The sequence below is a fragment of the Dromaius novaehollandiae genome, chromosome W (genome assembly GCF_036370855.1).
Source record: "Dromaius novaehollandiae isolate bDroNov1 chromosome W, bDroNov1.hap1, whole genome shotgun sequence".
Classification (NCBI taxonomy): domain Eukaryota; kingdom Metazoa; phylum Chordata; class Aves; order Casuariiformes; family Dromaiidae; genus Dromaius; species Dromaius novaehollandiae.
Window position 1 is genome coordinate 38,819,617 of NC_088130.1, and position 19,975 is coordinate 38,839,591.

The following is a 19,975-nucleotide window of genomic DNA, read 5'->3' on the forward strand; positions in this document are numbered from 1 at the left end:
TTCCACTACCTTCACTGCTTTACTTTTACTTTGTTTATTTCTTTAGAGATACGGTGACAATATATCTGAGCAGAGTATTCTGCGTGAGCGAATGACGTATTTTTAACAGTTGGCACTGTATTCTCACTCTCATTTGCTGTCCTCCATGCAATACTTTGTGGTTTTTTTGCCCATGTGAATGTCTGCGTTTCGATTAGAATGTGGATATGTTACAAGTAGTTTAAGCTGTTCTTAAGCTGTTTCCAGTTCACGTTACTTTACACTTGCTGATACTGAGTTTTATTTGGCATTGTGTTCTGCAGTCTTTGTTAGAAGCTTCTGCATGTCCTCGCAATCTTTCTTGTCTTGACTAATCTGAATTATTATTTTGTGTTATTTGCAGACCTCGTTAGGCTTCTTCTCCTGATCATTAGGAAGGAAGTATCAATTACTGTACAAGGCTTAGGGCATTTTACTATTACTTTTTACAACAATAATAATCAATAGTTTATTCCTACTTTTCTTTTCTGCATTTTGACTCATTCCTTACCTATTCAGGGCTTTCGTTTTTTAACATCAAAATATCTTTGTTTTCCTAACAGCCAATAGTGCTGGATTTTGTCTTAAATTTTTTTTGAAAGCTTATGTTACATTGGCTATTTCTGCATCATTCATTCTAGCAATAGAACTCTAGTACATTTGTGGTAGGTTGGAGAATTGTGATTTTTTTCTCATTAGAACACGTATATAATACTATTAATTACCATCTAAGTGCCTCTGTTCTTACATTGGGTGCCATGCAGCTAGGCCAGTATCTTTCTACAAATGTACTGGTTAGAAAACAGTAAAGGCAGAAAAGTTTCACTGCCTTGGAACACATAAGAAGTAGGAAACCTGTAACATAAACTTTGTAACCTTATACCTGCCTGGTAATGAGTGGAATAACTTATAAATAAACAATTGGTTTATACATAATGGCTTATAAATAATAAACTTGTGTATATCAAGCGATTTTACACTGAAATAAGTAACCTGTCTGAATTCCTCTTTCCTTGCAGAGAACTTAGCTACAACCTCTTGGATATAAATGCATTTATGATTTTTTAATTATGTTAAAATAATCATCTGCAAAACACTCCGAGATGGAAATCTTGAGAGCAGAGAGATTATTCGGAAATACATGCCGAGAAGCCTTGTCAGTGTACTGATGCCATCTCAAGTCAAGCTGCTTTATGAATTCTATGAATGGATGATACCCAAGTTGCAGACCCATAGTGATGTGCTCTCCTAAGCCTATGACAATGATTTCCATTAATCATTTTCTAAAAACAAAGATTTAATATTAGCCACTGTAGCTAAACAAATTTAAAGGCATCTGTCTCCCTCTTACACTCTGCTGACCAGAGGGAGCAGCATGGTTCCACACCAGTGCCAGGACGAGCAGGTCCACCCTTTCCATAAATGTCTTCTTATTGCCATATACTCACAAAACCTAGGATCTTCTCCTCCGGCACAAGTGAAGCACTTATAACTTGGTTAGTGGTTTTGTCTTTGTTAATTATTGCTTGGTGCAAAAATACCCACAGCTAATATACTTTACTTTCTATGTGAAGAAGTGTTAAAGTTGATCACCTAATAAGCCTGTTTCAAAGGCCATGAATGAATCAAGCTATTTTAGCATCATGAAAAGCTCTGCTAAGTTCTTTGCTATATCTTCATTGCAGGTAAACAATTCCATAGTTTTATAGGATTATCTAGGTCCTCTCCTGAGGTTTTGTGAACCCTGACTATGTGATTTACATAAAACATATGTAAATCCCTTTGCTCTTATTTCATTTCCTTCAATTTAGCTTCCAGACACAGAATATTTGTTAATAAAACTGATCAACTGACATCATTGGCCAGCTTCTTCAAAAAACATTTAAATGCACAATTTTTTTAATGTGATTCTGACAAGAACTGTGACATAGTCTAATATTGCTCACTAATTCATTACTAAATAAATATACATATTATATATACTCTATAGACATAGAGTGTGTGTGTGTGCGCGCATGCGTGTGTATGTGTGTGTGCACGCATGTGCGTGTGAGCTGCTTGGCTGGGGAAATATCAGTGAAGGCTTTGGAAGTTTCCAAAAGTAATTTCCAAGAATGCTCCCTCCTTACATCACCCCTCAAGCTATTTCTGACTGTAGCATATGTTTATCAATACAAGGAAATTAGGAAAATGCTTGGTCATTTCAAAAATGAAATACCAGTGTGTGCGTTACCAAATGGTTCTGCAAGAAGCTAATGACATAACTGGCATAAAATGCAATTCCTGGTAAAAGTAAAATTACATATTATTTTATATTTGGATAAAAATATATTTTTTCTAAAAAAGATAAGGAAATAGTTGTTTGCTCTAGCTGAAATGTTGAAAATGAGGTTTGGCTTTAAACAACTTTCATTTTGATAAGAGAGATGTTAGATATTACTTCCACACCATTTACCCAGCACCTCTTTTTATTCAATTATTCAGCAATGTTAAGTGAAACAGCATTTAGTTTACTAGGCTTTCTACAGTGCCATTTGCTGAATCAGAAATGATTTATAGCATGCCAAATAAAGTGGAAATTATGTGTATCAGGACCAATTAATTTTATTTACTGCAGACAGTAAATATTCTTGTACATAATAATTATATTACACCTGTAAAAACAGATGAGTTTAAGGAGAAAATATACAAAGGGCATATTTAATAAATCAGACATACAAGGCTAACAAACTTGCTATCTGAAGTGGACAAAGACAGTAGAGAAGTGTTTTTGACTGCACAGAATGCCTGTCTCACCCTCCATCCATCTATCTAAGGTATTTTAAGGCATTATCATTTTGGCATCTACATCCCAATTAGTGACAAGAGCTGCAGAATGGGCTCCCATTTCCATTACAGCTTGCTACTAATGACAGGAATGAGTTTATTTAGCAACAAAAAGCATAATGTTGTAAGTGTCCACTCCATAAAGTTCTTACTTACAGCAATGCCTGTGCACAAGTGTCACATTTTTAGAGCCATAGTTAGAGCATTCATTAAAACTTTTCTGCATGCAGATGCAGTGCTCAATCCCTGCCTTATAGTTTTGGGTAATCACTAACCTCAAGTGGCAGCAGTGTGGCTAAATGTATTGCTTCATGAAGAGGTTTCATCAGGCATCTGAAACATATTCGACATCAGGCCTATTGAGAAATCTTCTTTGTTAGCAGGGTGGGTTTAACGGTGGCTTTCTCACAGGTTTATGTGTTTAATTAGCTGACAGAACAGAGGGAAGAGTGGGAGCTGAAAGCTGAGGAGTGCTTGCAAAAGCAAATAATGTGGAAGCATGGTGCAACTCTGAAGGTGCCAAACACTATTAATAACAAAAAAGGAGGAATGAAAATAACTGTAACTTTTCCCTGTATGAGGGAGACCTGTTTTCTACCTGACTTTTATGCAGTGCAAATCATTCAACCAATTAGCAACCAATGACGTGTACAGCAAAAAATTTACTTTAGTATGTTCAGCTTCAAGGAAGTGCCCTTCTTGAGCTATAGAATCGGCAGAAAAAGACACCGCATCTCTTAAAGTGTCGGCTGTTCCTTATCCTGCAGCTCTCTGGTTACAGGTTCAAATGTTATCGTTCAATTTGGAAAATAATGCAGGTGAAGCTGGGTGAAATATTCATAGCACAGTGTCTACTTCTGAGGCAAAAGCACTCACATAATTGAAACAATTGTACTAAATGATGATCTCATCATCATTTTATATACACATGTAAATAGAGGATTGTGTAAAAACAGAAAATGAATTTTTGTACTGCTGTTCATTTTTCTTTTGAAGTGCATTAGTTATAATTTGCATGGCAGTGATTTTGATTTTCCTGAGGGTAGAGAGCACTGATAGAAGCCATTTGGCCTCATTTCCATACAAGGAATGGCCAGATTAGGGTGTTACGTTACTCCTTGCCAGCCGCACTTCTCCTTGCCCAGTTGGAACAGAACACCAACAGCAGCAGGAAGCAACAACCCATGTAGTAGGACAAATGTAGTAAAGGAATTATTTGTCATTTGTCTATGAAGCAGAGCTGTGAAAATAATTGTTTTTTCAGACCAAACCATCTACCACCTTTTCTTCAACCAACTTGAGAACCTGGGTTTGGTTAATCCAAAGTGACATTTTGGTCTTCTAAACTATGAAAAGAGATTTGGGGTCATTCGGCTGTCTAAAATCCCTGTTTAATTCCTTTTTTAAAAATATGTTTGCCAATTTTCAAAAACAAAAACTTTGTTTATGATAAGAAATTAAAATGATTACGCTTTTCAGAAGGATGTGGGGAAGGGAGTTCACCTGGAACAAACAGCACATTTCACAATAATATCAGTGCTTCCAAAACTACCTTGTTGTTTACAGCCTCTTACCTGCCCTCAAGAAAGCCCATAAACTGCTTTTATATAGCTCATCCTCGATTTTAGGAGGGCACCACCCTCAGTCTAGCCTTTTCTGCCAAAGTGCCCTGGGAGACGGGGCTCCGGGGGTAGGGCTGAGATCAGCTCTTCCCTTACGCGGTAAGGCAATGCGGGTTAAGAGTTTGTGGCAAAAGGTGTGCCGAAGGATTGACCGGCTTTCAGATGGGCAGGTGATTCTGTGCCCCAGTACAGAGCGATTAATAATCCTCCATTGATTTTTCAGTTTTCTTTACAGTAGATATATTCGTTAGCTGAAATTTGTTGCATCCATCTTTTATACATTATTGCTATCATTTCACAGTGGGCACACAGAGTTTGATTTTGCTAAACTCGGGCTTTGTCTGTGTTTATATTTTATTTCTCCTTAGTCACAAGCATTGATTTCAGGGTGCACTAATACTGTAGCAGAAATAAGAGGGATCGCTGGGACCTTGGCAGCGGCCATATCATAACAAAAGCAATTGTCCATTTGTCACCAGTTTCACTTCCAGCATTTGGCTATCTGAAGTCCCAGTTTAAACGTATGCAGACCCTTTGTTAAAAATTTCTTTTCTTGAATACTATAGTGGGTGTTATGTTTGGTGCATTTTTGCTGGTTTGGCTCCCCTGGTCCCCTCACACCGTGGCCTCAGGGCTCCCACCTTGCCAGCCCTGCTGCAAGACATGGCCCCAGCCCTGGCCCCTGCATCGCGTCACCCTCACGCACACAGCTGCTGCCTGGCACAAAACCCCCTTTCCCACCAACCCCAAGCTCTCCACACCCCCTACTTTATTTTTTGGCCACCCTCACAGCTAAACAGGTCCATTTTCTTCAGGAATTAGACGTGAGCCAGCTAGGTCACAGCCGGAGAGCCTGGGGCCGAGGCTGCAGCCCCAATGTGCACCGCTAACAGCTCAGTTCTGGCACCTCTACTCACACCACCAAATCCCTCCGCTTTCACTGCTCTCGGCTGCAGAAGGCGTGCCTCCTACATCAAGTGCATGCGATGAAAATTCAGTCCTCTTTGATCAGGCTGTATATATGTTTCAGTTGCTTTCATTCCTTAACTGACCTGCTTACACATCGCTTATGTAAATACATTGTTCTAATCTGCTCCACATCCTTGCTATGTATCACCATTTCTCTGGCGAATTATTATGATACATACTCAGGTAAAAACCTGAACATCCACATTATCAAACGATCAGATACAGGGAATTTCACAAAAAAATAAGGTAAAGGCTCTGAAAAGTGTCTCATATCAAAGACTGGCACACTTTATGCAAAAAAAACCCCACCCATTCTCCAAAGTAATTTCTTTTGTCCAGAAATTATTCTAGAAATAGGAAGCTGTAGTGTTTTTCACAAGAGCCTGCTGCAGTACTTTTGCATTCTCACCATATCAGAAATACTGCATTAATAGTCTTTCTTTCCTATTATTCCCAGCCACCCTCCCCCCATTTCTCAGGGATGGGATAGAATTAAGAAAGAGAAAACAAACTATAGACGACTGATTTTAGCCATGTAACTTAATTTACTGTTGGAAGATTTTATGTAAATGTAAAAACCCAGAGACTGAACAGAATGGAATTACACTGGAAAAGGTCAGCAGAACAGGAAAAAAAAATTAAAAAGTCTATTTAAAACTGAGAGTTGGCAGTTGCTGTATTTTAGACTTGATTTAAACCAAATCTTTCTTTCCAGTACATCCACCCTGGAAATGACACGACCATTTTCAGCAGTGAAGAGTTTCTCCAAGTTTTGTATCTCACTGTTTGCAGAGAGGCAGCATTGCACAACTTCAGCTAATCAAATGTTTCCACGTACTTCAACACTCCTTTTAAGAGAAACTTGTTATCCAGAAACATGTTAGTGCCTGAAAGCATGTGTTTTCAAACGCTGTTCTTTAAGAAGCCTCCTCTACGCCTCATCCTGTGGGTGGAACAGTGCGAGGAGGTCCTGCGAGGGCACCTCACAGCAGGCAGGTGGGAGATGAAGCGCTGGCGGAAACCCTTGGCAGCCCAGCACCGCTGCCCAGACGGTAAATCCCAGTCACGCGTTGGGGCGCTGCACAGCTGCTCCGTTTGCCTCCCATTCCTCTCCTTTCTTTGCATCATGTACTGTGTATGCAAGACAGAGAAACTGTTGGCATATTACGCAGTTTTCATGATTTTTTTTTCTCTTTTCTGTCCACTTCTTAAGTGTAACCTTAGAAAATAGGCAAGTCCCATCAGGAATTTCTTATTGGCATGCCTGGGAAAGGGAGATTTTCCCCAAGAAGTCACGAAAGGAGAGGTATGAAACTGCACCAATGAATTAGCACATCTAGACAATAGTTAGCATTATTAACACATTGCTGTGGTGAAGCTGCCACCAGCTGGAGCCACTTTTAGCACTGGTGCTAAGAAAATTATAAAGGCGTGTTTGGCAGGAGAAGTAGAAAGGGATAGGTGTAGAAGAAAATAAATGGGCAAAGGAGAAAAAACTAATTAGCTAAGATATGAAGTGGCTTTACAACCACTTTTTCACAGCCACAGAGAAGTGAAGGGTTGAATTTAGTAATGAATAAATACATGTAAAAAATCAGATCAGCTGATTACCTAAGTAAATGCCATCAAGGCTTTATTGTATTTTGGAATATCTGAATTAAGTTAATACTGACTTGTGTGACATACCACATATTTGCCCATAAAACAATGGCAGAGAAGTCTTCAGGTTTGCAGGGAACGCAGTGTTCTCTCATTTACAGTTATCATTTAAGCAGCGCGTGTGTTAGTAGCCACTGTAAATAGAAAACCATAATAGAAAGCAAGCACTTTGAATAGCAGCCATGCTGTAATAGTGCCTTGAAAAATTAGATGCCTGACACCTCTGTTCTCTTGCTGAGAATCGAACGTAAGGTCTAATGCAAACTTTATTTCAAAATCTTTGGATAAGGGATAAGGAGTAGTCTTTATGTACCACTGTTAGGAACATTCATCAAACAGCAAGCCGTGGAAACAAAAATCACAGCAAGAGTTGTCTTTTTTTTTTTTTCCAAACAGAAATGATAACGTCCATCATTTTTGTTGTTAGCAATTATAAGTTGGCTGCTTACTGACAGTTTGAATGGAACACGAAACTGGTGGTTATGCTGTTCACAGTCTGTCAAGAAATAGGTTTCTTAGAAGCGATCTTCCTCCTATCCCTGTTATCCCAGAAATGAACCAAGTATTAAACAATCTAGGGAGGAACCAAGCTAACTCTGGTAAGCTTTCTCTCCTGGGTGCCCTTCACTGCATAACACCCAGCTAACTCTCTATTATAATAGAATAAGAACAGTTTTCTAGTAGTATGTACATCCTATTGTTCCCTTTTCAGTCAGGAGAAAATGATATGCTTTTCCTCTTTGCGCTCATCTATGATATTAAACCTAATAATTTTAAATTACCAGGATATTTTGATAGTTTTAATTTTCAGACGATATTTTAGCAGCAGATTTTTCTACCAGATAAACATGATCTAGAAAGAAGTACAATCCAAAAATGCAACAACTTTACATCCGAGTCTACGTTGCTTATTTAGAACTTCCTCCTACAAGTCGTGTGCGCTCTATGCGATGCAGTAAGGTCGCGGGTCCCACGCTCCACGGGATGGCTTACAAAACATTTACCAACATTTTAGCATGCTTCCCTGCCCAGTTTACCAGATCAGGCCTTTATGTTTGCTTCAAGAAGAAGGTAGTCCCTTTCTCCACCTTCTAAACCAGTGTCGTCAATTAGTTTATGAGAATGGTAAATTATAATGTAACAGCAGTCACCTGCTGCTGCACTGCTGCTGGCCAGTGGATCTCTGTCTTCAATAGAGATCAGTTATGTTCCATAAATGAGGAAGCTGTGTGTAATACCTTCCCCATTAAAGGAACTCCTCCCACTTCGGGTGTGCAATAGCAAAGGTTGCTGTCTCTCTGTACTGAAAATGCACTGTTTTTCTTCCAGATCTTCCGGACTGAGCTTGCTAAGATGTAGGATCTGTGCAGCAAGGGGTAAGAGTAGATGCTGGAATAATTTTTTCTCTTGTTTGGAGGAAGTCATGTTTTTCTCCATATCAGTTGGCTATATTTTAAATACATATACTTATATATTTGAAGCTCTGAACAGGCCTTTCTTTAATGCCATTTCCATATGCAAATAGCTAAGTCAAAATTGATGAACAAATGAGCCACTCATGAACCTCATACCAAACAAAGCAGTTCTTAGCTTTTACAGTTGACTTTACCAGTGCATGTCATTACCGGGAAATTTAATTCAATCTCCCTGAGATATTAGGCTATTTCTTCTCTATTGTCCGTTCTCAACTTGCTTTAAAAGCCTAGAGAAGAGAGAGCTCCTAACCCTTTTTCTTTCCCTTTCTTAGATATCACCTTGGGCTTCACTGAGTTGAGCTGCCATTGAAGGCTTGCAGAATGGTTGAGATCCCTAACTGCTATGGGTTTCAACAAGAATAAAAGATGCTAGCGCCTCGGAAAACCACACGCCGCGAACCCAGAATGGTGCCAGTGCTGAACGGAAATGCTCAAGCGCTTAATTACATTAACAGCAAGTTCTGCTACTGTTTTGTGTACCTGTGCTTATAGCTCTTCAGGAGTTCAACGCAATTTCAAACCAAAGCACAAACCCACCAGTTTAAAGCTGTTCCAAATATCTACCTGTTGCTACGTTCTGTCTCTGTACGCTCAACTCCTACATTAAAGTCACTGTTGTGCCTCTCAACTGTTGTGTGTGTTTAGTATATTTGTTCTGTTTGATGCGTTATCACACCCGTAAATTGTATGCGCATTCAGCAACAGCTTAGAGTTCATTTAAAAACTATTCCTGGATTAATTTTTCATGGGTTACTATCTTGACATTGGAGACATTATAGTTTTTACTGTAATACCTAGGTACAATGGTGATAGAATAGGCACAGAAACAGAGATATAGACAACGCTAAATACAAGCAAGCACAAACATGTATATATTGTACGTAGAAGCAATGTAGAAGACATTTGGAGATTTTTCCATTCCTTTATGTTCAAATAATCAGGCAGCAATAGTTTTATGGAATTTGTTCAAAGTGATGATATTGTAACTTAATGATATAAAATGACTCCTCCCAAGATATTGAACAAGACTACACTTTCCTTACATTATCATACATTAGTAACAATCCTAAGTAATTGTAATGTATGAAAATTGAGTTTCTCCACTGGAACAGCCATCTATTCAGCAAACAAGAGTAGCTCATAAATGCTTTATCATCACCAATATTCATGGAAAAGGGACTGGAAGAAACTTAGAGGGAGGAAAAAAATATAAGGAATGTGAAAAACATTAATGTGATGTTTGAGTTGAAAATTGAACAGGTACCTTTGAATGTGTGTTTATGGAAGTGTAATCAACTTCATATAATTTCTTTAATAGGGAAAATTAAATGCACGAATTATGTTAATAGGACAGTAGTTCAGAATTTAAACACAGGAGTTGGAAATCAAAATGTCACTTCCCACAGCAACTGAGTATAGGCTTTGCCGGCTGCACTGATATAAAGTCTAAGCAAAAGAGCTATTATACTTTAAAAAGTCTTACATTCATTATATAGCCTTTACTCTTTTAATATATCCAAGTTATAGTCTGTAGCTTAATTTCTTGAATTATACTTCATATCTATTGCCTTAGTGTAAGCTTAGCATGCAGTTATATCAGGGAACATTAAAGAAGTTTATCTCCTGAATCTGGATCATGTAAGCTGAATTTTTTCTACTTTTGAGCTATACAAATCAAATGCCAGCGTGTCCCATAGGAACATAGTAGACGTTGGCAATATCAGGTCCTGAGAGAACAATGGTGCCTTGAAAAATGGCTGGTAAATCTGCTAATGTACCCAATATTATACTAAGGTAAGGTATATATCCATAGTATTTCTTAGTTTGAACACCTAAACTGTTACTGATTTCAAAGAAAAATAAGAGTATTCATAGTCCTGCAGGCTGAGGTAACAGGCTAGAGGGAACCTCTCCCCTCTCCCTCCTCAGCAGCGAATACCTGTATGCACCTGGTGTCTCCTGTGTGAAGGAGCTGGGGTCTAAAGGACTGAAAAGGGGCAGAGTACTGAAGGGGCATCTTACGAAGGTGAAAATAGGGAGCTGTTCCCTGGAAACTGCTGGCTCTTGGAAAACACCAGCACCTGGGGCTTCATCACGGTCTCTTGCTGGTGTGGTGAAATGGGAAGCAAAGCAGAGGAATTCCAGCGTCAGTGTGTAGATAATCAAGCAAGTTAGATATTTAGCCTTCTTTGAGAACACTTTGCCAGGTCCCTGCTCTGAACTGCTCCTGGGACATACCTGTTTTTCTCCATGGAGAATACAGGGAGTTTAAAAGGACTAAACCCATAACACTGAGAGGTGAGAATTCCCCTAAAAGTTCATTCCTTCACCAGATCACCTGTAATGAAAGAAAGCCACTCAACTGGCCTTTGTTCTGAACACTATGTAAATATGTTTATGTATGTATGGCTGTATATCTGTATGTACCTGGGTAGATTTAACTAGAAATGGGACTTATTATACTAAACAATTCTTACCAACTAAAAAATGTGTATATATGTGTAATAAAGTAATGGAAGCCAGCTTTAAAATTTTTTTCTGATTTCTGTGAATGTCACTGTGACAATTTAGTGAGTAAATTGAAGATCTATATGCTTACTTCCCATTTTAACAGCCACTATTCTATAATTCTTTGCGTACATATTTAAACAACTTAAAAATCTGAACTCATAAGTATTTTGTTTCTTTTCATATTGGCTGAAACAGCAGCATCACCTAATTGATAAATTCTGCTATTAAATAAAATTTGGTGTCATCAGGAGGTGATAGGGCATGACACTTTATGGTTTTGTATAATTAAACAACAGACTCCAGCCCACTCTAGTCCCAGGTGACCTTACAGCACTAAAACTTAAACACTGATGAAATGTTAAAGTAAATGCTTGACATCAAGCTACTGGTTCCATTGTATTACTGCTATATTAAATGGACTGCAAAATATTTAAAATTTAGGTTGAAAGAAAAAATACTGCTTCAGCTTGGAAATTTTCAAGCACATTTTCTTCATTAGAGCCAGACTATTTAAATTTATTTTTTTAAGGACACTGTTAAAATGCAACAGAAAGGGAAAAATAAACAAAAGACACTAAGTACATCCTATAGTAAAAATAATAATCATTGTGAACAGCTGGTAAAAGATAGATGGGAATACACTAGTTTAATGCAGTTTACCATTATGTAATTTGCAATCATGTTCCCGAGCCCATATACTGCTTTTGAAACAGAGTTCTAAGAATTACTACAGCTCTGTACCTAGAGAGCGGAGGAGAGTGGAAGTGAGGAAAAATCGTACAGCATCCTGAGCCATCAGATTATATTTTCACAGAGCTCTTCAAGGTAGACAGAATTTGCAGAGCAGTAGCTGATGCTCGAATTACCAGATTCTCTTACAAGTGAAAGAATGATGTTAGACTTTCTTACTGGCAACAGCAAGATCTGCAGAGATCTACAGAGAAATGGGTAATCATTAGTATAAAACTAGCATGTAACATTTGCGCTTGAAAAGTCAAATCAAATGAAAATACAATTAGCCATAGATTTCAGCCAGTTAATTATTCATCCTGAGCAGCATATAAAAATTTAAAGCTCTGTAACTGGCAAGCTATATTTATAAAACCTGTTCAAGATATTGTACTCTAAAGCTTAACTGTAATTTTCACAATATGACTTGAAACTCTCGGGTTTACATTCCATCTCTCTGTTATATATGGATTTTACCATTATGAAATGTACTGCTATTAACAAATTGAGTGAAAAAACTCCCCAGAACAGACAGCTGTAAAACTTGGTACTTTGATTTTGATTTAAATAGTCATTAACCTCTGTGGTTTTTAGACACAGGGATGTACAGTTAGCTAAATAGAGGAGGATTTTAATAAGTATTTATTAATGTTTTAGATTAATGCAAGTTATAGTATGAAATCACAGGATAATACTGATGGACTTGACATGGAGAAGGCAAACAAATGGAAAATATTAAATAGCAGCAAGGCAGCTATTAGGATAAGGATAGTATAAATCAATCAAAAATGAATATGGACATAAACATATGATTATAATATAATTAATTCATTTCTTTATATCCTTTTCAAAAGCATTATTTCTCTATTATTCTGGGCTGCTTTATCTTTCTCCAGGATTTTCTTCAGATGCTTTTCATACCAGTAGTGAAATACACCCAATTTTAAGCAATAAAAAACTTGTTTTATTCCCCATATTCATAGTATGAACACATTATTTTTAATCATCTAATTTTATTTTATAACTCTCAAAACAAGTTTTAGTTCCCAAATGATGGGTTCAAAATTTCTATAACAATTTCAGCTATTCCAGAAATGGCTTTTCACATACCATAGTGCAACTCCCTCTAATAAGGCTATTAATAATAAACAGAAAAAACGCATTTCTTTGATAGTGAATGAATAATAACTTTAGTATTTATATCATTATAATCTGGATGATGATTTGTTTCTTTAGCCAAAACTAATCCAAAAGCAAAATTCTTACACACTTTATTGAATTCAGGAATCAACTACTATCGTAGTACAATGATGCTTTTTTCAAATAGATTGTTTTCATTGTTAAGCTTTTAAATTTTTTTTAAACAATGTCCTTGATCCAAAGATCTGCCTAAGACAAGAAACACCTGTAGAACTCCGGCAGGTAAAAAGGAAATTACATTGCGAGCAAAATATTTAAAGTAAATAAATTCTTTGGAGGCAGGCCCAAGATTGTCTGTTATCAGCAGAAAGATACTCGTACGATTAAATGTATATTTCTTCAGGTTTCATTATTTCCTACCATGATCCAAAATGCACTATGCTTTAAAAATAAATAAATCTACAGACAGTTAATTAACACACAGCCTTATTAGAGAGGTCTTCTCAAAAGCAGGCAGATTCAAGTTATGCTAAGTTGACTGCCATAAAGTGAATTTCTGTAGTGGATTTCATAAATGGCTGACATGACAGGCATATAACAGAAGCAGCTTAAAATAAAATATGATTTTAAAAATAGGGCTTTTTCCTTGTTTTCTAGAAGCAATCTCTGCCAAATAGTTTCATTTGCTCCCTTCATGCAGTTTGTTCAAAACCAGCCTTGGTAGAGTGAAGGGCATCCTTAAGCCAGCGGCACTTGGCATAATTGCTCAGAATAGTACAAAAATCATAACCAAAAAAATCCAGAGTCCTAACTTTAATATTGTTTGTGCGATATCTTGCTACAGTCTAAAAGATGAATTGCTAGTACTACAGGGACAGCTACTGGCTATTTGTGATTGACAAAGCTGGTATAATTGTATGACTTTCTCGTATAATGGCTTAAACAAAAGTAAATAGTTTAAAAAAACCCCCACACAGCAAAAGAACTGGAAAGCTTAGCTGTGCCCGGCGCCCATTGATGAAAGCACTGTTCTCTGATCCATGCTGCTATTGTTGGTTTTAGTTTAGCTCCCTCTCAATCAATATCTAACGGGGCATGATTTAATAAGGTTTTATAATCTCCAAAAATGGGGGGAGGGCAGTTGTGGTATTGTCATTCATCAAAGGGGGCCTTTCAGGTTTCTTTGCTTTCACCTGCTGGGACCCATTTGGTCTCTTTCAAAGAGAATGCAATGACAAAATGAATGAGAAATGCTAGAATAAGAGTCCCTTATTCTACCCAATAGTATAATCAATGAGTACTTGTAATCCCTATTGTACTTCACAGAGGTAGTTGTAAGACAATTAAATCTCGCTTCTCAGGCAAATGATTTTGGTAGTTAACCTGAAACAGCCAACAATATTGTAGAGAATGAATGCATCTGAAGCAATGATGTAATGGGATACTGCTTAGCTAGAAAAGCCTGGTGGCTTTTTTTTCTTTTTCTTTTTTTTTTTTTTTTTTGGTAGCCTGGAACTACAGTACATGTGAGCTATAATTACAGGAAAATAGTGGCAAAAAGTAGAAGAGATTTTAAATTTAATTCTCAAAGGTGTGAGAAGGGTGAATAATCTGTATGTATGTTCTTTTAAATGCAGTTTGTTTCTGAACTGAACAATAAGAGGGCCTTATATTTTTATCACATTCTAAATTCTAAATGGTAGCTTAATAAATAGCAAACATTTACATAGTTAACATCATCTTGATGTGACAACCAATTTAGCTTTAATTTCATTTGCATCAGCTAAATTCAATTCTAGTCTTTTTCCTCCTTACTGAATTGCTTGCATGTCAAAAGAGAGCTTGTCCTGTTTTGAAGAGACATGCATTCATTTTGTACTCTGCATTATTTGTCCACCTTCTATTGCACGGACATTACTCCCTGAAAAGCACTTTTCTACGGCATCATGTCAGTTTCTGTATTTTTCTCTTTAAAATTGCATTTTTACTATTTGACTCAGTCTTGCATCATTTACATATTTCAGCAGAACTGTAAACAGTCTGCACTATAATTAGAGCACTCCACACACCAGAAATGCTCAAAAGGCAATAAGAATTATTATGCCTAAGACAGCACAGGCGGAAGATACCAGTCGGTAGATATACTTGCGCCCATACAGGATATTCTATAACAGATGAAGGGAAATGAATGTTATTTGTCATTTATGTTATGAAATAGTGCTAGTGTAAGCAGGTATACTTCTATTGCTTTAAATAGCAATTACACCGAGGGTAGAGATTAGGCTAGCAGTTTTCATTTCTTTCTTCCAGATTTCAAAGCAGAGAAAAAGACAAAACTGAAGCCTGACACAGGTACTGCCCTGCTGGCAAACAGCCCCACTCCTTCCTTTTTTTTGCATAGAAGGGTCTTTCTGGGAGAAAGTCGGTGACCCTGAGCCATGCGAATTGGTGCTCTGCATCAGATACGGGATAGCACTCTTTAGGAGGGGAATCCATCTTTTTATTTTTGTTATGAAAACAGTCAGGTTGATACGTATATTTAAAAGGTATCTTTTCTACTAACTTCTTCTACACAACTTTTTGGAGGGGGAGGGGATTTGGGAGAAATTACAGAAACACAGCAAAGCTCTCAAAGAGCCTGAACCAGTGCCCACAACCGCCAACAGAGAGACTCTAACCCTTGCCAGCTTACTGTGGTTCCACAGGAGCATTTTGTGATAAATCCTGGGAAGGTTATTTTATATTTTCAGTGTTGTTTTAAAGCCAATGTTCAGTTTTCAGGGGAAAATCATGGAATACATTTTTAAAATACCATATGAAAAAGGTATGCTATTCTTTATGAATATTATCTTGCAAAGCAGAGGTGGGACAAGTGAGAACAAAAACGTATTCAGGTGGTCCTAAACAGAAAGGGGCATGTCTAATTTTGGGAGACAGTATCAAAACTTTCTGATGGGTTTAGACTAGACATTATGCTAACATTATTCCATGAAGAGGAGGAAAAAATGTTCCTTGTGGGATATGGTGGAAAAAAAGAGCATGAAAGGAGACCATGTTTAGCAATGGTTGTGAGAGGGCAGAGGAAAACCATGATGTGCAGCCAGCACTAGGTAAAGGGATCCCAGCACCAAAGACCTGTGCCTGTGGCAGCTGCATGTGCACAACGCAGTGCTGCTCCACACAGCTCCTCTGCGCTACGGGGGAATTGTGAATCCCTAACTGAAACACAACCATGTGTTTCTTAATTTGGCACCCACACGTGATGAAAGGTGGAGCTGTGCAAATTCTCCTCCTCGAACTTTCATAGGCGTCCTGAGTGAAACCTGTCCTGTTGAATTTGCCATCGGTTCTGAGGGAACCAAGCTTTGGTCTCCTAAAACAAACGACTAGTCTACGGCTTGTCATGCAGGCGGACAGACAGCAAGAACGGCACCAGAAATGGGGATTTAACGCAAAAGCATTTTCCCTTGCTGGTGGCCATAGTTTTGCGTAAAGGAGAAACTCTTTCTACTTTTCTATATAATAGGCATCGCTACATTGTTAACTTTCTATGCCCATGGTAGCTACATTTATTACCGTACTTGTGGGTTTCCCATTCTAATATAAGAATTACCAGAGAAACCATGCAAAAGTCAAATGCCATTGCTTGGCATTATAATTGGTGTTGAACCCCAGGGCTCCAATTTTTAATAGTCTCCTCTGTATGAAGAAGATTCTCTGATGATATTTATAAGAATAATTGGCCATATGCTGCCTCAGCGCTGAGCCAGCCTCACAAAAGACTCACTTTCCCTCACTAGCAGTCGGGCAAGGCTGCGCGGCACCGGGACCCCGAGCAGCCTGGGGCGCCCAGCTGGCTCTGCCGCGCTCCCGCGGCCCGTGGGAAGGGCAGCGCTCTGCACCACCGGGCAGCCGGGCCTGCTGCGCCGTGACGCGGGCATGTCCTGCCCCTGCCTTCCCAGACTAAGAGGTACCGAAACAGAGCGGCAAGTCGAAAAGCCAGCAGTACCAGGCCTGGAGATGGACCTGTGTCACAGGGCACACAGTAACACGCAGAGCAGACACCAGACTCACCGCTGCCTTGCACGGACAGCAGCTAGCCCTGCTTTCCACTGCCTTTGCCAGCACCAGCGGGAGAAATAATTAGGATAACCTTTTCCTTTTTGCTCTGTTTTGTGTTTGTTGTGTATTTACCTTCCCTGCCTTTTCAAGGGGTCAGCATTTTATGCCTCTTTCAGACTTCTCCAATTTCTCAGTCCAGGCTTAAGAAATTTGGTGGAGGAAGGGGTCTACTTCTGCTGCTTTTTAAACGAAGGGCACACAGATAAGGAGGCAATGGTGACCGTTTTGGGGGGCTGTTTTACACCCCGGCTAACCAGCAGTGACAACATTTGCGGAGGCCTCCTTTTCATACTAACTGCCAGCGTAACACCTGCCGCGGCAGAAAGAGCGGCCGAGTTGTCTCACTGACGTCTCTTTCAAAAGCAGATGCTCTTCTCCAGCTTAGAGAAGTGACTGGATGGCACCTGGCTATATCCAGTTACCATGTTCCTCGCTGGTGAGGCTGAGGTTTGTTGGAGGCTACCTGCCACGGGCAGCTTGCAAGGTGCACGGGACTTCATAAAACGCTGTGGAAAGCTTCCACGAGGAGATACTTCAGGCAGCTTCATGTTGCTTTTGAGGGCAGGATTAGCTTGGCTGCTGAGTTAGGTTGCTGCGATGGTATGAAATGAAATAAGAACAAGTGCCCTCTGTGTCTAGAAAGAAGTTCAAAAACATTAATTATGTCTCTTCATTTTCTTTTCTTCTTTGTGTGTTAAGGATATGAGATTCATTATTTAAAAAGGCTGCGATGTTACTGTGAAATTAGGTTTTTGTTTAACAGGACACATTCATTTCTGTTTTAATACCTGGGTTTCAACAGAGCTCACCTAAGTTAGATTTGACTCCTGGTGCTTGGCTGGCGGCTGGCTGAATACCGTTTCTTTACTACGCTTTATGCTATTTTGCTCTTAATACATTTTGAGATGTTTTAAAGAAATTAAAGCAAAGTGTGTAACACTCTTCCTATATTTAAAAATCACAAAAATGGAGGGTACTGGGTTTTACATGGGAACTGCTTTTCCCTTAGAGAGGTGCTGATTTGCCCAAAGAATTGCAACAACCAGTAAAAGATGTTACCAGGTTAAAAAAGTATGTATCCAGAAGAGAAGTTCAGGGATTAATACAACTGTATGCATTGATAAATTGTGCAGTAGCGTTCGATACATGCTCTTGGTAATTACAGATTTAATTTTCGGCAGTAATTTAGCAAGATAAGTTAACAAAGATCAAATCACAACACCACACAAAAAAACTCAAAGGAGATGAAAAATACCAATCCTTATTTGTGTCTCTGTGTCTGTGCACATGTGGGAGGGGAATGTTGCAGCTAGAAGAGAGATTTTTCAAATAAACAATTTTATTTTATAAAACGTATAATTCAAAGCTGAACACCAGCTAATGCAGTCAAAAGCCCTTATAGATCTACTTCTAGTCGTGCACAGGTGCAGCAGAAGAATTCCTTTATTTCCTTTTTCTGACCTTGCCTCTCATCAGCAGCTTAACTACAGCCGCTTTTCTTTGTACTTTTCCCTGCCCTATTCCCACAACAGTGGGGCTAAATGAGAGGGACAGATATGCTTTTCCTGTAGTCCTACTAGGGAGCACTCATGTCTGTTAAAATTATAACGGAAGAGTTATAGGAATCACACCAAACAGGGCGTTTAAGATGCTTCTTAAAACATTTTAGTTGAATATCAAACATTTAAGCAATTTGTTGTCACTTTACAATCAGGTTTCTTGGCCTTGCAAGCTTGACTTTGAGCACGCAGAAACCAGAGGCCACCTGAAATGGCTGCTGGCTCTGCTAGAAATTCTTGTGCAGCCCGTCGCGCTGTGCAAGGGGCTGCTGCGCCCAGGGCAGCCCCTGGCTGCCAGCCTGCAACCCACAGGGTGTGGGGACGGGCCCCGCGCAGCACCGCCAGCCACTGCAGCCTGCCGCGCCGCAGCAGCTCCCACCGTAAATTTTGCGACTCTTGTGTGTGCTGATGCTGAAGGGGATTAAGATAAACTCTCTGGAGGCTAGCTTAGAGGAACAGACCGCACTGCCCGGCTCCTTAGCAGGGAGCAGCCGCTGGGCTGGCAATAAAATACCTGCCTCACATGCTGCTATCTGGGTGCCCCTATATTATGAGGGACCTGCGTTTTTGTGTGGAGAACGACTTCAAACACCTGCAGAGGAACAGGTCTAGCTGTGCTCCAGCCACCTGCTTCTGTACAGCTAGTTTATTATAGCCAGTTCCCACTACGTATTAACATCACCTGCTTTGCAGGGACACACTGCTAAACTTCACTAAACTCTGCTCCCTGAGGCGGAATCCGTTGCTCTGGAGTGGCACTCACTGGTGGCACTCAAAAATTATACATGATAGCTACATCTGTGAAAAAGCCTTCGATAATTCAGGAACACCTGATGAGCTTCCATCAGCTTTTTTCTTTACTTTAGTTTACTTACTGCAGTTGTTTTGGGCAGAAGTGCTGAATCTGACAGGATTCGACCTCTGATTCCAGCAGAAGCTTCTGACCGAGGGCTTCACACCTGCAACACCATTTTCCCCTTCGCGTTTTCTACGCTGGGGCCAGATGCCTGACATGCTTCAAAGGAACTGCGCTCATTTACATTATTTATTTAGCCTTAATGCTCTGCACCCTAATTTACGGCCCAGTAGCACAACAGTACGCAGGTGCACAGGGCCTGTGCCAGGTCGCCACACAGAGCCCCGGGCACCTCTTCCTGGGACCCCCCTGGCCTGAGCCCTTCTCAGACCCGCAGCGGGGTCAGCAGCTTCGCCCCCTTTCCTGCACTAATCAGGGAACACCAAACAGTCAGATACTGACATTTCACATTTTCTGTCAAAAGAAGATTATTAGTCCAATAAAATGTGTAAACCCACAGTGGCTTACCTTGCAAAACTATTTAGCCGG

General features: G+C 39.4%; 1 long non-coding RNA gene across 2 annotated transcripts in view; it reads right to left on the reverse strand.

Annotated features, from left to right (window-relative positions):
- Positions 1-5,960: 5,960 nt before the first annotated feature.
- LOC112991997 (uncharacterized) overlaps positions 5,961-19,975 on the reverse strand; it is a 77,527-nt gene continuing 63,512 nt past the window's right edge. The window contains exons 1-2 of one of the 2 annotated variants that reach the window (XR_003261419.2): positions 7,122-7,481; positions 5,961-6,566 (exon numbers count right to left, since the gene is read on the reverse strand). This is a non-coding gene — a long non-coding RNA (uncharacterized LOC112991997). Of the gene's footprint in view, positions 6,567-7,121; positions 7,482-19,975 lie in introns of those variants that run through there. The other variant, XR_010385625.1, reaches the window with a different exon arrangement.